Here is a 5,322-nt window from a genome sequence, read left to right as displayed (position 1 = left end):
GAGAGAGAGAGAGAGAGAGAGAGAGAGAGAGAGGAAGAGGCAGACAAACTGTCTTGTCATATTTAATTATGTTCACTTATGTTCTGTTTTCAAATTCTACCAAAACCAATTTTGCCTTTCATCCTTCTGGGGTTAGTAAATTAAGTGCTGGGGCTGATCTAATCGATTATACCCATCCCCCAAAATTTGAGGCCTTATATCTATACTAGGTAATATCATTATTTTTCTATTTATTCTTTTAGATTCATTTTCGTGCACAAATCTAATAGGATTGTATATAATCCAGCATAGCCATAGCACATGGGCTTAAACAAGTAAAAAATTAAATGGTTTTACAGCTGGATACTCCTCATACCATTAACCATTCAAGTGTCGCATGGAAGTAGTATCTATTGTTAGCTAGATAAACTGAGCGAAGCAGAATTATGTAGCCATTCTAATTTCTTGTTTATAGCTGAGCAACTCTAGAATGAGGAAAGCTCAAGTCAGCCTTGGTAGAGTTGGAACTCAGAATGTGAAGCAATATAAACTAAATACAGCAAAGCATTTCTGATTGATACAGAATAATTAAGATTAGACTAATCAGATGCAACATGACAGCAACTGTGATCTCTGCCTAATGCTTCACAGGACAAATAGATGATCAAAAGGATTGTTTCTATGAGTTTCTCTAGCAGATTACATCAAAAACAGATGATAGTGACTGCATTTTTATAGTTGATGATTTTAACAAATAAATTGCACAACACCAAAATAACTATTCTGAGTAACAAATACAAACAATAGGTACACAAAGATGCAGTGGAATATCAGGCAGGTTGTCAGTGAAGAAAGATTACATACATAATAGATGTACAAGAGTGGTTAGTAATAAGATCCCCCAAGTAAAGAAGTTTCCAAAATACTTGAAAATACAAGAAGTCAACAACTTCTGTTAACTAGATAACCTAATCAACTGTGGAGGTGGGTGTTGTGGAAAACATAGTAATCAGAATAAGGAATAATAAGGTAAAAAAAAAAGTCCAGGGAACTATTACATCTATGTTCCTCTCCAAGTGAAGAGTAGACTATGATATTTGTACATGAAGTGTGATATTACATGCTAACAAGACTGAATGTAGAGGATATGAAGTCTGGAAAGAAATGAGGTGAACATGCACTGTTGAATGTGTTAACATGTGTGAACAAAGGATCACAAGTGTACTGAAAGAAAAATTAAGCACCAGATATATTAGCAGTAGTATGCAAATGAGAAGACTATGCTAATAAGGACAAGTGAAGTATATAATGAATGGTAGTAGGGTGAGTCACATATATCACTTGATAATATATCATTTAGTAAGTGATAGGGATTGACGTCAAAATGAAGTGATGACAAAGGACAACAACAAGTAGAGAGATGCTATATTGAAACTGATCTGTGTAACCATGTCAGCACAAAAAAACAGATGCAATAATGATGATGATGATGATGCCACCACTGATTATTATTATTATTATTGAGTGAGAGAGCAGTGCATGTCATCAAAGTGACACTGAGGTAAAATATATGAAGCCCAGTATACCCATCATGACTACCCATCTGATAAGGGTACACCAGCCACATGCATCACAACCCTATGTGTGCGACATGGTGATCTCATATCAAGATAAACAGCGCATGAGCTTGCAGGTGGGGCCCAATAAGAATTTTCTTCAGGTCGAATAGCCCATCTCGCTCAAAAGGTCCCTGAATAAGGTTTGTTTAAGGATGTTGAGTAAAACACCCATGTTTCCAAAGGTGAATTATTCAAACGCCAAAGAATTCCTCTCAACACATGGCTATGATGCTCCCCCATTACTTCTGCTCATGATCAGAGATGCACATATCGTCAGCCACCAAAGGACATGCTCAACTGGTTACGGTCAAACACATGACAAGCAAAGCTGTGGTATTAAGCAGAATATTTGGTGTAGCCCATCTTTTATACCAAGACAAAACAATGTACATGATAACACTTCCAATCAATTAAGATCAGAAGCCATGAGAGTCACTGTCTGGTACTGCATCTGGGCATTATTATTATTATTATTATTATTATTATTATTATTATTATTATATTCTTTTATTCTTTCTTTCATTTGTTTCAGTCATTTGACTGCAGCTATGCTGGAGCACCGCCTTCAGTTGAACAAATTAACCCCAGGACTTATTCTTTGTAAGCCTAGTACTTATTCTATCGGTAGCTTTTGCCAAACTGTTAAGTTATAGTGACATAAGTGCACCAGCATCGGTTGTCAAGCAATGGTGGGGGGGACAAACACAGACATATACATATATACGATGGGCTTCTTTCATTTTCCATCTACAAAATCCACTCACAAGGCTTTGGTCAGCCCAAAGCTATAGTAGAAGACACTTGCCCAAGGTGCCACACAGTGGGACTGAACCCAGAACCATGTGGTTGGTAAGCTAGCTACTTACCAGAGAGCTACACCTGTGCCTACATATGTATGTTTGGCTTTTGCTTTGTATTTGTACAAGTTGATTCCAAGTTAGAAGTTCAAGTTGGTGTTATGACTAGGGTGCCATATATTTAGTTTTGCACAGAGTATTGTTCAAGAGAATGTGTGTCAAAACATAAGCAAATTAGAAATTTGTTTTAAAAATAATTTGATTATAAAATGATAGTCTGATGTTAAGATGACATTAAAAGGGTGTTTGCTGTTATGTACATTTAAAAATATTTTGACACTGTTTATGGATTAAAATATTTTTGGGATCACATAGGCAATATTTTACGTAGGACATGGACAGTTCCCATGAGCACTATTTTTTAAAATTTCTGCCATTTTGGGATTTCCTGGTATCTGAACTAGGTAGCAATCAGCCCCTTTTGCTAACAGGTATTGTTTTAGTCTTGAGATTCCACATTTTTCCAATTTCTATTTCAAGATCTTTACACTTGCTCAGTTTTTGGTAGGTCTTGACAGATACAATTATGTCGATTGGGACAGTCATATCGATGAGGAGGCATGATTTTTGCCTGAAGTTCTTCAATATAATGTCTGGTCTATTTGCATCTATCTTTTTGTCAGTTTGAATGATGAAGTTCCAAAGGAGTGAGATATGGTCATTTTCAAACATCGGCAGTGGTTTGTGTTCCCACCAGTTTTTATCATGGGGCAGGTCCAAGTCTTTGCAAATTAACCAGTCAATATACTATGCTTACTCTATCATGCCTGTTGAGATACTCTGTAGGCGCAAGAAGACTGCACATGGTGACAACATGATCAATGGTTTCATTTTGTTGTTTATATTCATGACATGTTGGGCAACTACCATTCTTTAAGTTGTTGACCTGGTAGCCTCTTGTAAGTAGGCATTGATCTTGGATTGCTATGATAAACCTTTCTTCTTTGATTTTAAGCCAGAAAACACAAACCATTGCTGGGTAAGGGCTTTGTGGACATTGGAATTATTAGCTCTCTTTGGGTATTTGGTATTGAGAGGTTTTTCTTACCATTTAAGGCAGCACTTTTAGCATGGAGTTTTCATACACTTAGCTTTTTCTGTGCTTGTTTCTAGTATGTCTAATTCTGGAATTTGTTGTATTTGGAATTCACTTAGATATTCCTCTGCCTGTTTTGTTACTGAGTATGATGCTTTCTTATTTTCATGCTTTGAGACAAGTTTTAACATCCAGTAATCAGAGTTTTTCAGGTATGTGTCTAGGTTAATTGTGGCAATCTTCATTGTTAATTTCAGTTGTAAAAGTCCATGGCTACCCTCTTTTCTTGGCAGGTAAAGTCATTCTATATCTGCCTCAGGATGGTGCATTCTATGCATTGTCAACAATTTTCTTATTTTTCTGTCAAGATTATATATTTCTGTAATTGACCAGTTAATGATACTGAAGTTGTAAGCTATAACTGGTATGGCTAAAGTATTGATCACTTCAATCCTGCTTCTTGTGTTTAGCTCTGTCTTCAGTATTGCCCTTACGATAACATTCTTTCCTTATCTTTTCCTTCATCTTTGAATGTTTGATTATACCACCTTTTTTTTCTGCAGTTAAATTTTCCATTTTTTCAATGACTCAGTGAACCTATTATCAAGAACTTCCATTGGGCAGATGGCTCTGCAGTTTTTCACATGAAAAACTTAATAGTTACATCATTTTAACAACTTTTTAGCAGCTCAGTCCATTTCTGTGAGATGCCATGTCATTCAAACCCTGCCGGTACGTTATCTACTTGCTGGAAATAGCAGTCATTTGCTCATTGATATTTCCAGTTAAGTACTCAACTGTTTTTGATGCCTTTTTTGTGACTGGTAGTACAGCAATCCTAATCATGACCTTGTGCGTATTTCAGTTTTTTAAAATCTGCTTTTCAATCTTTAATACTTCAATTTGGCCTTTATCTTTTGTTAACAACTGTTGTTGTGAAAATTTCTTCCCCTGCATGCCAAGACATTTTCCACCTTCTCACAGTTGGAGAATGGGAGAACTTCGATTTGTTTCAGTTGTATGGCAGCTGTTATGCCTCAGTTTCTGTTATTCATTCTTAGCGCCAGTGTCAGACTTTTGAGGAGGTTAAATTTCTTCACAGCATCTTGAGGTAACGTCTTTACTGTACCATAGTTCTGCATTCATCTTCAATTTGACGCCCTGTCATGACCACTACCACCACTTTCGGAATCTTCACACAGTATCACATCCATCAGCACCAAATCAAAATTGATGAACGCTCGTCCTGTTTCACCATCTTGAATTCCATGATGCCAGCAGATCATTTCTTTCCACTTGCCATGATTTTATTCAACATGCTTATCTTAGGAGCTTCATGTCCCATTTTTGCTGCCATGCAACATCCTTGGGTAAATTTTGAAACATGCACATGTTTCACCAAGAAAAAATTTAAATCATTGGATTTTTTGCATGCAATCAAGTACACTGACCTCTTAATGTGCCACACCACCTTATTTTTGTTTAGAAAAAAGGGGAGGGGGAATCCCCACTCCCCCATCCCAGATTCATTGGAATTTTTTTTTGTTGAATGAATTACGGTGACCTCCTAATATGCTGCAAAACACATTTTTTGTCTGGAAAATGGGGACGGTGTGGGGTGGAATCCTCAGAAATTTCACCCCTCCCCTTTCCGGAATCACTGGAAAATGCTTGTTTTTTTTTTTTTCCATTGAATGAATTATGGTGGCTTCCTAATATGTCACAAAACGCTTTTCAGAAAAGTACTTATTACATACCATGCTGTTAAATCATTGGATTTTTTGCATGCAATCAAGTACACTGACCTCTTAATGTGCCACACCACCTTATT

The 5,322-nt window shown here is 36.6% G+C and overlaps 1 protein-coding gene across 7 annotated transcripts in view; it reads right to left on the bottom strand.

Annotated features, from left to right (window-relative positions):
* The window catches only part of LOC106874806 (F-box only protein 16), a 185,184-nt gene that overhangs the window by 117,303 nt on the left and 62,559 nt on the right, over positions 1–5,322 (bottom strand). The window lies entirely within an intron of this gene.

The sequence above is a fragment of the Octopus bimaculoides genome, chromosome 3, assembly GCF_001194135.2.
Source record: "Octopus bimaculoides isolate UCB-OBI-ISO-001 chromosome 3, ASM119413v2, whole genome shotgun sequence".
Taxonomy (NCBI): Eukaryota; Metazoa; Mollusca; class Cephalopoda; order Octopoda; family Octopodidae; genus Octopus; species Octopus bimaculoides.
This window is presented reverse-complemented; position numbering and strand designations above follow the sequence as displayed.